The 20446-nt window shown below is 34.4% G+C and overlaps 1 long non-coding RNA gene across 1 annotated transcript; it reads right to left on the reverse strand.

Annotated features, from left to right (window-relative positions):
• Positions 1-17984: 17984 nt before the first annotated feature.
• LOC140043736 (uncharacterized) lies at positions 17985-18806 on the reverse strand. The gene is made up of 2 exons (XR_011844381.1): positions 18359-18806; positions 17985-18053 (listed from the first exon to the last, which is right to left on the reverse strand). It is a non-coding gene; the product is annotated as an uncharacterized lncRNA (long non-coding RNA).
• Between the last annotated feature and the right edge of the window lie 1640 nt (positions 18807-20446).

Raw genomic sequence — 20446 nt, forward strand, 5'->3', positions numbered from 1 at the left:
AGATAGCATATGATGCATCATGTAGATATGGAAGGCAACAAACAACTGACATAGACCATTTTAAATCTATGTTTTTGTAGCCTCTTTATCTACCCACTAGACTAGACTCATTAATGTACAATAGATAGCATCTGATGGATCATGTAGATATGGAAGGCAACAAACAACTGACATACACTATTTTAAATCTCTATGTTTTTGTAGCCTCTTTATCTACCCACTAGACTAGACGCATCAATGTACAATATATAGCATCTGATGCATCATGTAGATATGGAAGGCAACAAACAACTGACATCTCGCAAGAATCATTATTGTTAGTTGGCTATCCGTAGAGACCATTATGTATCATATGGAAAGTTGTCAAATGAAAAATATATGAATAGGATACGGAATCATAAAACAGTGCATCTTAGTGTTATTAACAGAACAGTGTATTGAATTCAATTCACATTTATTTACTCATCCTTTATAGTATACTGTAGTTTCATAGCATAAATGATGGCAAGGATCCTGCATAAAGAAGTTTTCGCAGGACCCTTTTACATAAAAAAACATAAAACAATAAACACAACATAATAGATATAAAGTAAAAAAACATTTTAAATATACATTTTCTATATACATTTTAGAGTTGTTCATCATCAAAAAGCGATAGTGTTTTTCTAACATGATTATTGTGATACTGTATTCTTTATATGTATATGTTTATTTTGTATAGATACACAGACTACTACTCCTCTAGCTACAAGCTCATTACGAACAGGTTAGTTGATTATCATTTGATCATTAGAGATCCTTGGATAGGGTAGTGTTACAACCACTAATGTAGAAAATATTAGCTAATGTTGAAATGGCAAAGCTAAATGTAGAAATAACAAATTGCTCATATGTAATTAGTACCAGCTAAGGTGAGAAAATGCTTCACAACTATGATTAAACTACTGTTTGGAACTACATCAAGAAACCTGAAGGATAGATACATTATGTGAAGTTAAATGTAATATAAAGTTGGTAATACATAAGGATAACAACTAAGGAGATTCTGTATTAATCACTTTCAACTACCATGTCTGTGTTTTGGGGATATTAATTATTCCCTATGCAGGAATATAAATTTTGATCTGATTTCTGGAAAGTTTGTAGCAGAAATCAAGACGAAAAAACATGAATTTTCCCTTAATATGGTCAAATACAAAATTTGGCAAAATTCTGCCATAAAAACCAGGAAGACTTTTTTTCAGTACTTAGGTAGTTTAACCTAATGTAATAACATGTCTGGTGACTCCTTAGAAGTTGAAAAAAAGATGGTGGATATACGGTGGATAATGTTTGCTATAGCATGAAAATAAGAAAATCTGAAGTTGAATAAAAATACCAGAAATGTAAAATTCAACTTATATTACCTATATTTAGTGATCTGATAACATTTTTTACTACACCGTTTATTTTTCATAGCTTTTTAAAATGCCTCTCTATTTACAAAATGTGTGTACAAAGGAATAGAGATTTTACTGTGTAATTTGAACTATGCTCCCACTGATAAGAAAGTGCTTATTTTCAACAAACTTGTGTAACACAAATAAAATCCCAAAAATTATGAAACAAAGGGGAAACTATAGATCGATAATTATTGGAGTGTATGATCAATAGAAATGTTTTGCCCGCACCTGGCCTTTAAGATAATAACGTGAGAATTTAATTATCCACATTGATATTTTTTTTAATGGTTATCTAGTTAGTAAATCACTGATTTATTAGTAAAGTGTTGTCTATGGTGTGATGATTGTCTACCATGTGTCTTCTATGCATCATTTATGATGTGGATTTTAAACTTTAATTTCTTTTGGCAAATTACAATAGTATGGTCACAAAGATTATAAGTTGAATGGAAAGAATGTTTTAATGATTAAAAAGATTTCCTGTTTTGTTGACCTTCATACTTTTTATTTTTTAAAAATATATTCATTATTCAAAATGTTGGTACTGAAATTTTTTCAAATCTGCTATCTCGGCCTTTTATTGTGTCCACAAAAAAAACCCGACCCAGTGACATATATTACACTGTTGATTTTTTTAGGTGAACTATCTGACGATAACTATTGGGAACTGCTCAGCAAAGTGTCATCGTGGTTCAAGAAATCAGAGAAAGTCAATCTATTGAAAGTTATACTTTGCAAGTGTGAACATATTTCTGTTGTAGAAATAGAAAGAAGGAATGATCCATTTGAGCTGTTTAAGTTACTTGAAGGTCCTGGAATCATTAGCCAATCAAATATCGATGTTCTCATTGAAATCATTGCAATAGGAGGAATGAAGGGTGTGTATGAAAGCATCAAGCACTTGATACCAACCTTTGCTGGATTTGAGAAATTAATCATCTCTGATCGCTGGAATGATGTACGAAAGGTGATCAAATTCGGTCTTAAGATAAGTAACGCAGATAAAGTAAAAATTGCACAGTTGCGTGGCCTAAAGGTTAAGGAATCAGATGATGTTTGGATTTTAATATTTCAGCTAGTAATGAAAGATACATTCACTAAAGAGAGCACAGAATTCGTTCGACTACTTAAGGACAATGACATGGATAGGCTTGTTACATTATTGGAATAGATAGAATACAAGATAACAATACATAACATGTGACAACATAACACTGAATTAACATTCTACTACTTAAGGACAATGACATGGATAGCCTTGCTACATTATTGGAATAGATAGAATACAAGATAACAATACATAACATGTGACAACATAACACTGAATTAACATTCTACTACTTAAGGACAATGACATGGATAGCCTTGCTACATTATTGGAATAGATAGAATACAAGATAACAATACATAACATGTGACAACATAACACTGAATTAACATTCTACTACTTAAGGACAATGACATGGATAGCCTTGCTACATTATTGGAATAGATAGAATACAAGATAACAATACATAACATGTGACAACATAACACTGAATTAACATTCTACTACTTAAGGACAATGACATGGATAGCCTTGCTACATTATTGGAATAGATATAATACAAGATAACAATACATAACATGTGACAACATAACACTGAATTAACATTCTACTACTTAAAGACAATGACATGGATAGCCTTGCTACATTATTGGAATAGAAAGAATACAAGATAACAATACATAACATGTGACAACATAACACTACATTAACATTCTACTACTTAAGGACAATGACATGGATAGCCTTGCTACATTATTGGAATAGATAAAATACAAGATAACAATACATAACATGTGACAACATAACACTGAATTAACATTCTACTACTTAAGGACAATGACATGGATAGCCTTGCTACATTATTGGAATAGATAGAATACAAGATAACAATACATAACATGTGACAACATAACACTGAATTAACATTCTACTACTTAAGGACAATGACATGGATAGCCTTGCTACATTATTGGAATAGATATAATACAAGATAACAATACATAACATGTGACAACATAACACTGAATTAACATTCTACTACTTAAGGACAATGACATGGATAGCCTTTCTATGTTTTGAAATAGATAAAATTTAAATAACTATTAGAATCAGAATTAGCACTCTATATATCATAGTAATTTAAAGACAACCTGATTTAAAAAGTGACTAAAATTGAATAGCAGTTCAGTTGGATTTTTTTTAAATATACTAATTACAACCAATCAAAATCTGAATTTGATTGTAAAGAACCTGTAAAGTTTTATTAAATACAGTCAACTCATCCAAAACCATACCTTTAATGTCCCATTTTTTACCATTATTCGGAATACCAGACATATTAGCTCAGCCCAAGGCTGTCCTGTTTTGAAGAGTTGACTGTATTATTAAATTATTTATCGGTTATTGTAATAATTTTTCAAACACAAGACAAATATTTAATCTTGGAAAAATTCATACAGTAGTGATTCAGATTTAAAAGCTCTTGATGGTCGATACAACTTCTCTGTCCTTAAGGAGAATACAGACAGCTGAAGTTTAAAGATGAAATGTAGCTTACTGGGCCTGTTTCTGCTGCATAGAAAATAACCGGTTAAAATCGGTGTGAATAAATTAAAATCAGTGTGAATAAATTAACTCCATTTTCTTGGCAGCAGAAACAGGACACATTTGTGGTAACCGGTTAAAAGGCAGCGCAAAATAACCGGTTAAAAACACCAATTTAAATCGGTGTTAGAACGCCGTTTAACCGGTTATCGCTGAGCAATTCTTAGCTGCAACACGAAATAACGGTTATTTGATTGACAGTTGTGACCCCGGGTCAGATACCGTCGCATACGATGTGTGTTTTCCTCGTGGTTTTGACAGTCGAACGAAGAAGTGAACATGTATGTGGATGAATGAAATCACAAGATATGTTATTCAGTTGTGGGGGGAGAGAAAGTACGGGGAAGGATGGCAGGGAATAGAAAAGAATCACAGATAATAAATAAGAGCATTTTTGCGAAAGTAAAAGAGGAGTTTGGGGTGGAGTTCCGGGGACTACCCAAGCTAAACAATTTGAGGCGTTAGTACACGCTCGCGAAGGGTATGGATGGTCCCCTATATAAACACCAAAACGGAAACAAAAGGAACTCAGAATGTTGCAAATACCTACCAAACGATAGTAGATAATGGTTAATTAATTATGAAAACCCAAATTTTATAGCAAAAATCATCCGAATTTATGTTATAAACGATGAATTTAGCAACAAAAACTTAATCCAAACGAGCGTATTTATGGCATGCCCTTAGTGCCTTTAATAGGAGAACAATGAACATTCTTACTTTGATCGTTTTACATAATAATTTTTTAGAAAAACATCACATCGACCGAAAACAAAGGTAATTAGAGCCTTTGATAATATATTAAATATGATTTTATTAAGCATAGAAATGTGTTATTATTTATGTTAGTACATAAATATACGAAATAATGTTCAATACTCATTATTTTATTAAAGGCACTATATGCGTGCGATATTCTATGACTTGGATACTCTCGTTTGATTTAAGTTTTTGTGGCTAAACTAATCGTTTTTAACATAAATTCGGACGATTTTTGCTATAAAAGTTGGGTTTTCATAATTAATTAACAATTATCTACTCTCGTTTGGTAAGTATTGCAACATTCTGAGTCTCGTTTTTGTTTCCGTTTGGTGTTTTGTAGGACCGCGCTCGCGAAAGACAACAGTCGTTCACGTGGGAAGGGCCGTATGTCATCGCCTTTGTTGAGGATAAAAATTATCCTAGTTTAGGCGATCGGGCGCTGCACGACCCTCCCCATCATGTTATTGAAGGCGCCATGAGAATTAATTTTATTAGCGATGTAAGTAGGCTTTACAAAAAACAAAACTTGTAGACCTGGAGACAACATTTTATTTTTTTAACATGTTTGAGTGAGATGTTCGGCGATATAATACACACGTGTGTACTCACGACGTCGATGTAAACAAACAGCCAACTTCTACTTCCGTCTGAGTGTATTGCATTTTGGGTAATGATGACGTTTTGCTCGACGACCACCCATAGATTTAACCGGTTATTTCGGAGCACAAATTGAGCAGAAACGCGGTCTTGTTATTGTTATCTATTTTTAATCTATTTTAAAATAACCGGTTAAATTGCGTTATGCAGCAGAAACAGACCCACTGTCACAAGTCTAACCTTTTTTTGCAAACCATATCTCTCTGTATTTGTAGCCTCTTTATCTACCCACTAGACTAGACTCATTAATGTACAATAGATAGCATGTGATAGGAATAATTATTTCAATGTAGTTTATTTCAGGTGCTTTATAGTTGTTGCTTTGTCTTTTTTTCCAATTTATATTTGTGTATGTTTTTTTACAATCAATCATTGTGAGTTTATTTTAAATACTTGCATATTATTGTAAGTGTTAAAGCTTTGTACATTATATTATATACGTTATGAAATAAAATGTGAACAAGATGATTTATTGTTAAAGCTTTGTACATTATATTATATACGTTATGAAATAAAATGCGAATAAGATGATTTATTGTTAAAGCTTTGTACATTATATTATATACGTTATGAAATAAAATGTGAATAAGATGATATATTTTTGTATATAGACAATTGTAAAAATGAACACATTTAATATTGTGTGTTTATATGATGTGGGATTTTTAGGTGGATGTGTGTTAACAGATAACAATAGTGATAGTAACAATAATAATGCACAGTTACAATACTGATAACAATGTAGTCACTCATATAAACAAATAAAATATATAAATATTATTATATAATTTACTTATATAATGAGGACATGTTCACCTAAAGAGTGTGAGTGCTGGCTGTGTACAGGCTGATAGTCATTAAATTGTTTACACAACTTTTACCTGCTGCCACAATATTAGGTTAATTACATTTGGTATTTTAAGATGGAAATTATCTGCAATTTTGAGGCAATTTTTATATGAAGTTTAAAAATCCAATAAATTGAAAGAAGAATACCAATCTAATATAATAGTTTTTGTATGTTTTTTTTTTCTGTAGGTAGGTTATGCAAACATTATGAATTATTCATCATGTGTAGTGCATCAGCTATGTTTGTTATAATGAATTGCTATGTTTAAAAAAAATCATCAGAAAATCACTATTAATTTATTTTGTGCATTATGAGAAATGCAGTTTATGGCTCAGCAAATGATGCAAACTAAGGGATTTAATGTATTACCAGTCTGTGGTACAAGGGTTGTTGTTATTGTAATTATTAGGCCCATTATTGACAGTCCATTGGGGGAAACAACAAAAGCTGACCCGAAAATGGTTCTTACCAAAGAATATATGTCACAAGAATGAGTAATCCGCGATTTTCCCTGTAACAGTAATATTGTCCATGTGGTAGGGCGCCGCCATAAGTAAAGGATGTATACAACTTTTTGTGACGGTTACACTAATCTAAGCCTGCACCACCGATAGTATTTTCATGATAAAAAATGTTATCAACTACATGCCAACATCATGTTAAATGCTGTTTGGATATTTAATTGTTCGTTTCATGCAATTTATGTAGTAAAAACTGCCGAAAAAACAGTTCGCTTCATCAACCGGGCGTGAATTGATGTTTACGCGTTTTCACGAAGGATAGTTTAATAATATTTCTATATTTAACTTGTTTCTGGTATAACAAATAAATGTTAATGAAATTTAACATTGTATCCTATTAATAACATGTATTTTATACTAATTTATATCTTAAAAACAATACTTAATTTACCGGGCGTAGATTAGTACGCGGCAATGGTAAAGAATAGGCCGTGCTGAGTAACGCTTCGTTGATTTTTGGAGTTGCTGTTAGGCTTTTTTGTGAACTAATTTAGTATGGTAGTAAATAGTTTTCTGTAGAAGTGAATGTACACTACTTTGGTACAGGGGTGGCGCCAGGATCTTCCGGACGCGGGGGCTACATTCCCCGACGAGGGGGCTATGCGAGCGAAGCGAGCATCACTAGGCTGGGGGCCAGGGGGCCGCCAAGGGCCCCCGGTGGGGGTCCAGGGGCCGAAGCCCCCGGAAGCAACGCGTTCTAGCGTCATTTGAGGTCATTTTAATCAGATTTAGGGTAGCCATTTTTTCCATTTTTTATAATGCATAAATAAAATACTGCGTGCAAAAAAACGATGCGCGGTGACTGTTTCAATCCATATTTTTCAATTTAAAAAATAAAAGTTCAAAGAAAAATAGAGTTGGAGGTCCCGGAAATTAGACTTATTATACTTCAAAACATGAAACAAAATATATAAGTCCCTATCATGGTTGTGACTGAGCTAAGAAATGTTTGAAAAATAGAGATGTTAGGTCCCGGAAAATGCACTTCTTGTACTTCGAAATATGACCAGCTTTATTGTTGGGGCTGAGCTAAGAAAATGTTTAAAACTAGAGCTGCAGGTCTTCAAAAAATTGCATTTTATACTTTGGAAACATCAAGCCTAGAGGCTTAAAAAACGCAAGTAGACCTTTTTCAGTCGGGGAAATAAGTTTATTCCTCCCAAGTGTATGCGTGCGTACCATCTGGACTTCCGAGTGGTGAGAAATTCATGACATACAGGACATTGAAAATGTAATAACTTAGCTATAATAAGATGTTGGCTAAGCGAAAATGGCACGTTTTTTTTTTGTTTAGTAATTGATGAAAAATTCATTTAGGTGCCCCACGGTACAGAAGGTTACTTGTAAATTTAAAAATTGGTGAACATACGAACAATTAACTTAATTCGTTTTTGCTGTAGTGTAGCGTACGTCGACACAGTACACGACGTAACCGTCGGTAAACTTCGCCTGGAAAATAACTACAGTACACATTTTGGTCCCCTGATGGAACATGATATCACGCGTCTCGACCCAACGTTGAACGATTCGTACAAAGGGATACCGCCAGACAAGTGCGTACCTAACTATTGTTTAGTAGTAAGTTAGATCGCTGGCAATAATGAATGCATATAAAGTGCATAATATCACTCTGACGTACTCTCACGGTCAATGAAACGTCGCGGTTTTCTAGGCGCTGAAGCTAGCTACGAAGTGAACGCGAACGCTTTTTACTGTATATTATATTCCCCGACAAAAAGTACCCGTGTTCCCTTCGGTAACCGTCAGTAAACTTCGCCTGGAAAATAACTACATTACACATTTTGGTCCCTGGATGGAACTTGATATCACGCGTCTCGACCCAACGTTGAACGATTCGTACAAAGGGATACCGCCAGACAAGTGCGTACCTAGCTAATGTTTAGTAGTAAGTTAGATCGCTGGCAATAATGAATGCATAAAAGTGCATAATAGCCCTCTGACGTACTCTCACGTTCAATGGAACGTCGTGGTTTTCTAGGCGCTGAAGCTGTATGAAGTGAACGCGAACGTTTTTTACTGTATATTATATTCCCCGACAAAAAGTACCCGTGTTCCCCGACGGGGGGGCTAGGCTCCCCGACGAGGGGGCTAGAGCCCCCGTAGCCCCCCCGCTGGCGCCACCACTGCTTTGGTATTATATATGCATTATAAAATGTTTTACAATCGCAAAATATATTATCATAATTCTATTTAATCATAATGTGACATGTATAATATCTATTAAATCAAGTCTTATTTAGTCTGTATACATTCGCATCCCATCTGAGGGCGGGCATCACTCTCTGTTACAAATTTATTATGCAAAAATCGCGGAATACTCATTCTTGTGATATATAATCTTTGTTCTTACTAAAATCTCAATAATCTCAAATCAACTGATGGTCGCCGACGTTGACATTCCGAACAGAATACCTCCGACTCGTTTCGTAGATATTTTGACAGAACAGACAATAAACTATTGGACAAAGCTACCTCGATTACACAAAACAGTACTGGTCAACAGTCAGTATTTTTACAGATTTAAAAAACAAAGCTTGTGGATAAAGCAAAAGAACGATTCACGTGACGAGTAAAGGATCCTTTTCTTTACGAATTACCAAAGAATATATATCACAAGAATGAGTAATCCGCGATTTTCCCTGTAACAGTAATATTGTCCATGTGGTAGGGCGCCGCCATAAGTGTGGATGTATCTGTGATGTATACAACTTTTTGTGACGGTTTCAATAATCAAAGGCTAGACCACCGGTAGTATTTTCATGATAAAAAATGTTATCAACTACATGACAACATCATGTTAAATACTATTTGGATATTTAATTGTTCGTTTTATGCAATTTATTTAGTAAAAACTGCCGTATAAACAGTTTGCTTTATCAACCGGGCGCTACGATAGCGTGACCGGGCGTGTTGGTGTTTACGCGTTTTCACGAAGGATAGTTTAATAATATTCCTATATTTAACTTGTTTCTGGTAAAACAAATAAATGTTAATGAAATTAAACATTTTATCCTGTTAATAACATGTATTTTATACTAATTTATATCATAAAAGCAATACCTAATTTACCGGGCGTAGAGTAGTACGCGGCAATGGTAAAGAATAGGCCGTGTTGAGTAACGATTCGTTGATTTTTGGTGTTGCTGTGTTAGGCCTTTTTTGTGAACTAATTTAGCATGTTAGTAAATAATTGTCTGTAAAAGTGAATGTACACTAGTTTGTTAATAAATATGTATTATAAAATAGTTTACAATTGCAAAATATATTATCATAATTCTATTTAATGTGACATGTATATATATCTATTAAATCAAGTCCTTATTTCGCCATATATCATAGAAGCGTCTATACAAAGTGGATTTTCAAAAACATTTTCATCACGTCTGCATGTCTCGTGTAGTTTATGATGCGACAAGATATTGGTTTTCTTGGTTATTAGAACCGATTGTGACGCATGGAAACAACAAAACTGTTGAAACAACTCTTTCACTACTGTACCTTTGCGAAATGTGAATCGGAATTGGATCCGTGTACGTTGACGGTGTATGGCCGTTTTCTATCATATCACGACGCATGCATCAGAGAAAACGAAAAATAGGTGTGCATTAAATCATTAAAGACGGTACTACTCATATTGTGACGTGTTGTGATGAATGCGATCGATGGGACGGTATGATTTATTTTTGCAAAGGTTAGATCAACGTGTTGGTATAATGTGGTTCGGTTAAATCGTGGTACAGTACATGCTTTATAGATCGTAGCACCAAAGTACTTAATAACAATTGCTTGGTGCTCACGCCCGTGCCCGCGAAGTTGATCTTAAACGATTACAGCGATTGCAGAAACAAGGCTGTGTTTGCGTGTGGACGGTATCAGCCTTCGGATGGTTTATATTGAAATATCTCGATTGGCTTCATATAAAAACAAGAATTGTGTACAAAATTATTGTTTTTGTTCATAAATGTATTTACTCTGTTTCCTTTATACCTTTTTTTATTTAACCGTGATCCACTTTCATTTAATTTCGACTTCTCTCCTCTAATTGATCCCACCCGACTTTTCGTTGCACGATCTAATCGGAAAGCTGGGGACAATACTTTTCTATCACCTCTCCGCGGATCTGGAACGTAACGCGCTTCCTGTCGATTTAAGAGGAGCGAATTCGGCAACTCTATTTAAACATCAAAAACTTTTCTTTAATTAATAATAGGCGTACTAGTGTTGTTAGGCGCTCTGTTCATTGTAGAGGGCGCCTATACGAACTTATAGAATAGAATATAAATAAATATTCTTTTGAAACGTGTAACTTAAACACATCTGATATCAATGATCAGTGGCCTCTTGTACCTGACAATGATGGATGCAGCCTGTTTGGTTCTCATTGCTTTTTCTCAGTGGGTGAAAACGTATAGGAAGGTGCGTTCCTACTCTGTTTGGTTATCCAGAAACAATTCCCGTATCGGATGAGTGCTTTCAACGATGTAATGTAGACGCGGCAGTATGTGAGCCATAAGTCGGTAGAAATCTTGTCGTATGCGACATGATTTGATTATCGTATACAGATGTGTGGCTGTTATCGTATGTTTGTGATACATCGTATTCTTATTTTGTTTTCTAAATAAAACTTTCTAGCCAAAAAAGAAAAAAAAATTGTCGTATGCAGATGTGTGTCTCTTATCGTATGTTTACAATGTTTTAATATTTCTGTAATAACAAACTAAAAATCGTATTTTAATTTTTTAAATTATTTGTTATCTTTTTTTGATTTCTTACAAAGATGGGGATGATGTTAAATTGAAATTCATGAAAGCGCCTTGATTGATGCAAGCATGCAAATGTATTAGACACGGTCATAATAATATTATTGACAATGGTGCGTGCCATACTGTTCTTGATAATGAAACAAACATTAAATTAACATAGCTAAACTATGAACACATCTATGGTCTTTCTCGTTATGCCTGGGGAAGCGATATGGAAACGGTAGTAAAACAGTGTTAGAACATTGATCCCAAACAGGAATAATGTTGCTAAGATACGAAAAGGAAAAGCAGAAAACTCAAAGCATAGAATACTTTGAAGAGATTTGCAAAAGAGTTGTGTTGACCAGAGGCTATGAATTGCATAGAGCCAGGCACTCATCGTTTTACGAATATTTATCGTACATCTGTATACGATAATCAAATCAATGGCATGTTGTTCCCAGAGCAGATTTACGGATTTCGAAAAGTATTGAGTTTCATGCATCAAACTATAGCACAACCAGAAGATTTGTTGAGAAAACCGATATTGAAACTGAAAAGGAGCACTTGGCAGTGCATCAAGAGCGTAGACCTTAAGGTTGATTTTGGCGAATTTATAGAAAATGCAAACATCGACGTCTTAACCATGTATCATAACGTACTGGGTGGTATTAAACGTGAAATGAATAGAAAAGACAGTTTCCTACCAAACACTCTGTTCGATGTCATAGAGAACATTAATGTGCCACAGGGACTCTTGTGTCTTCCAAGGTCTTTTATAGCAGCCACACAGATGGCTATGCAAAAGGAATATAAATCTACCATGAAGAAATTACATCCCCACGTGACACCGGAGCTCATACAAGAATATGCTACATTCACTCCATCGGACATTCTGAACGACACACGCATTTCTGAAAGGTTCTGTCTAAAGACAGCCATTCTTTTCTTGTTATTCGGCCGACTTTGACATTCGATAGAACGTGAAAATCCCTTTATATGCTGGGATGAGGAGCATAACCGACTTGAGGAGGAGCCAGCGTTTTCCGGGTTTTTTAAAATTTGTACTTCAGCATTGTTGAAACATATAGCTTGCGTGCTTTCCTCACATATATAATAAACATATATCTAATAATAGTTTTTTATAATTTTTGTTTCATTAATGGCTTTCAAAATCATCATAATGACAGAAGATGAATGTCGATAGTATTCGACAGAACAGAGTCTTTTTCAATGTACTATAAGCAATGTGGAATGGTAAAGAGTTGGAACAGATTTCAAGAGTTTCGTCCCGACAATTAAGATCGTGTAATGAGTATCCAAGTACCAGTTTCGATTCATGAAGCCTAACGGATTTTCATGTTTGCCGAGATTGATGGTAGACTGGTATTTGCCTTCAATTCAAGGACGTCACCATGTACGTTGTTACTTTACAGACGAATTTGAAGAGCACTTTACAAACAGGTGAAATGATGGATACGCCAAGAAATTTGAAGTTAAGTCAACGCTTTTGCTAAACACCTGTTATTTTATTTTATTTTATTTTATTCAATTTCCAGGTAACATACAAAAATCATAAACAAGGTACGGCATCATTCAACAAAACAGAACAAAAGTACTATCAGCACCTGCGGGTAACCAAAAGTGGATCAGTTCAAAAGAACTGCACTGTCGAGTGGCTTTCCCAACTAATAGTACGAAAAACGCAATAGACATAAAAACACAGTGATAGTCTAGATGAATTCGATATCAGTAATACATTTTTTCAAATCCCTTCTAAACCCCCCAAAGATAAACAGGACTTTGTTACGAACTTCATGCGGGATACATTCCCATATTCGAGGGAAATTAACAAACAGGGAGTATTTAAATGCATTAGTTCTAGCATACATGTGTTTAAAGGTGAGGGACTCTGGATACCGAGAATTAATTGTAAGGTATTCAAATATATCAAAATCAATTAAATTATGCAAACACTTAACTACAAAAATTATACTATGAAATTTCATTCTTTGAACCATATCTGGTAAATTTAGAATCTTAAGCCTGTCAGTGAAATTGCCTTCAACATACAATTTAGTAACCCGTCTTAATGACTTGTTAATAGCTATATTATGTTGTTTTTGATGTGGATCCCACACAGGAGCACCATATTCAAATAACAGGTCGACATAGTGCATTAAAAAGTCGTAGTAAAATTTCGGTGTCATTGAAACCTACAAACCGTTTGATAAACCCAAGCATTCTCATAGATTTCATCGATACATCATTAACGTGAGCAGACCATGTTAAATCACGTGAGAAGTTAATACCAAGATATTTATGTGAATTAACAGCTTCAAGGGGATTGGATTCGATTGTATAAATAAAATGAGGGATACAATTACGTTTCCTAGTTATGTGCATGACTTTACACTTCTTTGCATTTAATTTCATTTTATTATCCTCACACCATTTGGAAATTTTACAAAGATCCTGTTGTAAAGTAAGTGCATCATGACGACTGAATACAGGTTTATAAATTACTGTATCGTCTGCATACTGCTTCATAACAGAAGAGGTATTTAGAGGTAGGTCATAAACAAAGAGATTAAATAGAAGCGGGCCTAACACGGATCCCTGAGGAACACCCGAGCCCACTCTATCCCAATCCGAATGCTCCTTATTAAGAACAACACGTTGGAATCTGTCACTGAGAAAGGAGTGAAGACACTTTAGGAGAGATCCACATACTCCCATGTTGTGCAGTTTCTTGATTACTAAATCATGGGGAACACGGTCAAAGGCCTTCTCCCAATCAAGGAATATTGCATCAATTACAGGAGGTTGTCTAACATCCATTGTTTGTGACCAATCATGATATAACGCTGAGGCCTGTGTAATACACGATCTACCTGGATAAAACCCGTGTTGCGTGGGACTTATAAATCCAAAAAATTGAAGATGAAAAAGAATGTTATCTGCTATAATACGTTCAAAAACCTTACCTATAATAGAACATAGCGATATGGGTCGATAATTATTAACATCGTTCCGATTACCTGACTTAAAAATAGGAGTGACATTCGCGAGTTTCCAATCTTTTGGTACAAAGCCATCCGTTACGAACTTGTTAAACATTTTGCACAACAATGGGGCAATAATTGGAGCTGACATGGATAACATTTTAGGTGTAATCCCGTCTGGTCCAGGGGATTTGTTGGGTTTCAATGACAATAGAGCCTCGAAAATAGTTTTTTCAGTAATATTAATGTTATTAAGGGAAACAATATCTGGGTGAACACAATTACAGATCTCATGGTTAACATTGAAATTACGATTAGGTTCGTTAAAGTTTGACGCAAAGAATGTGGAAAATGCATTTACCGCATCAATATCGGAAACCAAGGGTATACCGTTAAAAACAAAGTTCTTGACTTGTCCAGTCTTACGCCTAGTCTTAACATAATAATAATAATAATAATAATAATATCTATCTACAGGTTTAACTTTACTGCATCTAGCGTTAATATTAAAATAAACCCCAAGGTGGTCACTTGTAGTGAGACCGGGATGACTTCTGAAATTACATACAATGTCAGGGTTATTGCACAAGACCAGATCAATAATGCTACTTTTGGTGTTAGATACACGAGTAAAAAAATCAACAAATTGTATAGTATCAAGTGAGCAATAATTTCTTTAAATTTCTTATAAACTAAGGGAATATCAACACCGTAATCATAATTAAAATCACCAGTTAAAATTATACCACAGTACTTATGTAAAATAGACAGGATAAAATCAACGACGTGGAATTGATTGAGCCAATCGTCATTTGAACTCGGTGGCCTATAAACAGCACATATTAAAACGTTAAAATTGTTATTTACAGTTATTTCAATAATTTTGACCTCAATGTTAGTAGGAAAGTCAACAATAGAGGATTTAAATGCGTTCTTCAAAGCTAACAGAACACCACCACCGTGTCTTGAACGGTCTTTTCTGTACACAACGAAAGAGTCTGGAAACAGTTCCGTACTATCAATAGAGGAGTCCAGCCACGTTTCTGTGACAATCAAGATATCCAATTCATCAATTGCGATACGCGCATGGAATTCTTCGATCTTATTCACCACACTTCTGGCGTTAAATAAAGCAACTTGAATAAGGTTAGTTTCAAAGATGGAAGAATCAGTTGATGTATTGCTGGATGCAAGTGACAATATACTGTTGTTGATCAATGAGTTGTAAAAAAATGAGTCCGATAGTTGTGGTAGGGAGCAGATGTTACACGCCCATGGATTATCTTGATAAAACACATAACTATCGCTGCTCATAGGTATGCACTTGATATGAAATATGTGATGACATTCACAGCAAATCAGACATTTTTGATTGCGTCTCATCGTTTTAGCGCAAGATTCACATGTATTCTTCGTACTATTACCGTTTCCAATATGCTGGCTCTTGTTCCTATGCATCAGCTCTGGGCCTGGGTGAGGATGAATGTCGCCACTAACCAACAAACATAGGTTAAAAGTCGAATAATGATTGGCGTAATATCTCACAGGCCTACTTATATATCGTTTTCTTGTGGTGTTATTAATGCTGGCACATGTTATCGTGCCAGGGAGTGATTTACGGCAGCGAAATCTGTCAGCCGATGTTGTGTGGACAGTAGGCCTATGTAGCCGAACGTTCATCTATAAAATTGACCATGAAACGGCAAAAGATAATTGCTCACGTAAACGGCAAGCAAATATTTCCTTGGAGAATGCTACCAAACGGAGACGTTGAAGGCTGTCAGGATGCATGTGTTCTCCCGGATCACTTCATTATTTACACAGTTCATTGTTGCTATATTATTATTCATAGAGAATTGATGTCTGTACTTGAATTTAAACAGAATGCATGTGTTCTCTTGGTAAAACGCAATCTGCAAAATGTATCATTATGCTTCACAAAGAAGATAGCGTTATTCCATCCATAATCCGTACACGTTACCTACATCTTTAATAAGTCGTTTGTTATACACAGTTCATTGTTGCTATATTATTATTCATGGAGAGCACTCCCGGATCACTTCATTGTTTCTTATAGTATATTTTGAAACAATTTTAAATAATACAATGTTTAACCAGGTTTGATATTTTTTCTATATATTTGGTATTAATGAAAATAATGTATTTGTTATGTATATTGGAAAAAATATATAAAAAGAAATATGATTTACAATATTATTTAAATTATTTGTACTGTTTATAATTTGACACACGCACATACAAAGACGCAGACAACTGATGGGTAAACTTTTACTTTGATTAGAAGAATTAAATATTGGATTTGATATATAATAATTCTAATTTTTGTTAATTATAATCACAGACAAAATGAGATTTTAGGCTATAGTAATCATTCATCATACCGTAAGCACATTTGTCATAAATGTAGGCCATACAACATTGGAATGTCGGTCCTTGACTCGCTACAGATTACCGTAGGTTAGAGCCTGTTTACACGTATGGGCGTACATCTGTATACGATAATCAAATCAATGGCACGTTGTTCCCAGAGCAGATTAACGGATTTCGAAAAGTATTGAGTTTCATGCATCAAACTATAGCACAGCCAGAAGATTTGTTGAGAAAACCGATATTGAAACTGAAAAGGAGCACTTGGCAGTGCATCAAGAGCGTAGACTTTAAGGTTGATTTTGGCGAATTTATAGAAAACGCAAACATCGACGTCGTAACCATGTATCATAACGTACTGGGTGGTATTAAACGTGAAATGAATAGAAAAGACAGTTTCCTACCAAACACTCTATTCGATGTCATAGAGAACATTAATGTGCCACAGGGACTCTTGTGTCTTCCAAGGTCTTTTATAGCAGCCACACAGATGGCTATGCAAAAGGAATATAAATCTACCATGAAGAAATTACATTCCCACGTGACACCGGAGCTCATACAAGAATATGCTACATTCACTCCATCGGACATTCTGAACGACACACGCATTTCTGAAAGGTTCTGTCTAAAGACAGCCATTCTTTTCTTGTTTTTCGGCCGACTTTGACATTCGATAGAACGTGAAAATCCCTTTATATGCTGGGATGAGGAACATAACCGACTTGAGGAGGAGCCAGCGTTTTCCGTTTTTTTTTTTTAATTTGTACTTCAGCATTGTTGAAACATAGCTTGCGTGCTTTCCTCACATATATAATAAACATATACCTAATAATAGTTTTTTTATAATTGTAACTGCTCTTGGGCTCGGAGCAAGTTTGGAATGTAGAGGGCGTCGTTTAGTCAAGTCACACAAACGCGAACAAGGCAACACTATGACCATCAGTTAAACAATCTTCAATTTATTATGTTCCAACCGTGTCTGTCTGACTACCTTTATTAGTTCGTTCGGTGACTAAAATACAAAGTATAAATACAAGTTACCATAAAATAAAACTGAAGTAAAAGGAATCATACAAATCGTCACAAAGCACATGTTATAATCGTCTAACATAAATTCCTTCATTATCGTCATCATTCAATGCTTACGCTCAATTATTATATTAAATTCCGTATTACTTAACTTCTTCAGTTACCATACTAATCATAGTAATACATTAAAATGGCAAACAATGTGAACAGTATCATCATCTGAATTACAGCACATACAAACAATTAATTAACATGTCAATCGATAATATGCATAGAACAAGTCCTTACGTGAATATGACCGCTCTAAGCCTCAAATCTTATGTCAATATTCTCCTTTCAAACATTATCTCAATTCTGTAACAATAATCAACATAAATATATTGATAGAAAATTGTCTAAAATATAACACAACACATGATAAATGCATAGGAAATGTCAATTAAACTGATCATGAAACCATGATAAAACATGACTAAATCCTTCTCTAATTAGCACGCACATAGTTTAGTTTACTTAAACGACACAAAGAATGCCTTTATTCATCCACAAGAAATATCTTGAATAATTAAGATAAGCAGAGATCCAGTAATTTAGTTAACCAATCATTAACCAATGGCCGAATGCATCACAATACAATAGAACTTCCCTGCATAGCTAATGAATATTCATGAGCTGAGAAATCAGTCAGCGTACCATGCTACAGCGGTAAGATCAAATATGATATTCAATACATGGAATAGCTTAACAATTCGGCGCTAGTTCCGTTTCGCACCTGTTTTTATTCGGACTTCCTTTTGACTCCAAATTGTTAAGCAACTTATTGTGAATACCACACCTTAAAATTGGGCCTCATAAGTACTTTTATGAAGAAGAATCACATAAAAAGTAACAAATAAATCCTTAAATTGCTGATTTTACAGACATGTTTCTCGCATACCGTTCGCCGCGAATTTAGCATACTCGAAGTTCAATATTTTCGTTTCTATGGAGCGCCAAAAGAGCAACAACAATAGATGGTTAAAACCTCAGTGGAATGCGTCTTCTTTTAATGCATTTATTATTGAAATACACGTTTAATTTTAATATATTTTGTCAATAAAAATGCTGTAACATTTTACTGCTAATAATTTGCTGTTTTCAAATAGCAACCAACCCTAGGCCTAAGAGTAAGACTAAGACTAAGAGGCATATTATTTAGAGGTTTTTAAGGTATACCCCTACAGTACATGTAATATGATGATGAATTTGTCGATTTTCATTCCTAAAAGCTCCTGCAAAAACCATGTACAGTATCAAAAGTAATATTTTTGTTGCATTGACATTGACAAAATATGATAAAATTGAACGTAATTTTCACCAATAAATGCATTAAATATACACAATTTACTGAGTTTTTAGCCCTCTATTATGATTGCTCTTTTGGCGCTCCATAGAAACAACAACATTGAACATGGAGTATGCGAAATTCACGAACCGATGTGCGATAAAAAATAAAATATATTTGAAATATTATTATTTGATATAATTTAACGTACGCACATAAAGAGACGCAGACAACTAAACTTTTACTTTGATTAGAAGTAATAATTGTTTATTTGATTTGATATAATAATTCTAATATTTGCTACGTCTACTCTAAGACCCGTAAGGTCCGTATTAATGACTGGACTATCTCTGGATTTAGTCTGGACAATCTTTAGTCCTGGACTAAACCAGTATTAAAATCGGCAAAAGATAGTCATGAATACGGGCCAATGTGATTGTGGCCTACACTATGCAGTCATTCACAGTAAGCATTAACCTCAACAACAGTCACTGATCGTTTTATATTTTAGTACATATTATAGATATCACATACCAGTTCATAAATCACATTTAGTCCAAAAATATCATAACCAGCAACTACAATTGAAAAACATTTATGTCAACAAGAAAAGCAATTTACAAATATATTAATAAACAACTTCACTTAACAGGTCTGCCTCATTATTTAAGCCCTTAATTTCAAAACTGAACTTGTCATGGCACACAACAAAGCGGCAAGTACGCCACCAATATTTTGGAACGTAAGTGATAACAGTTATCAGACATTCAAACACTCTTTATTTATTTAAGTGTTGATATACTATTTGTTAGCAAAGTGTATTTAGAAGTGGATAGTGAGTTTACAGTAGGCCTGTAAAGATGGCCTATAATTGTGTAAATTCTATTTTAGGAAACAAATGCAAACTTTATGTCTGTTCTCTTATACTAGTAGACCTACTTTAACTAAAATCATTGGTAATGTTTGTCTTGCTAAAAGATGTTGCTAGTAGTTGTACTCAAACATGTATTGTTGTCCCACAAAAACATGAAAAATGGAGATTAATTAAATCA

Source organism: Antedon mediterranea, chromosome 3, assembly GCF_964355755.1.
Source record: "Antedon mediterranea chromosome 3, ecAntMedi1.1, whole genome shotgun sequence".
Classification (NCBI taxonomy): domain Eukaryota; kingdom Metazoa; phylum Echinodermata; class Crinoidea; order Comatulida; family Antedonidae; genus Antedon; species Antedon mediterranea.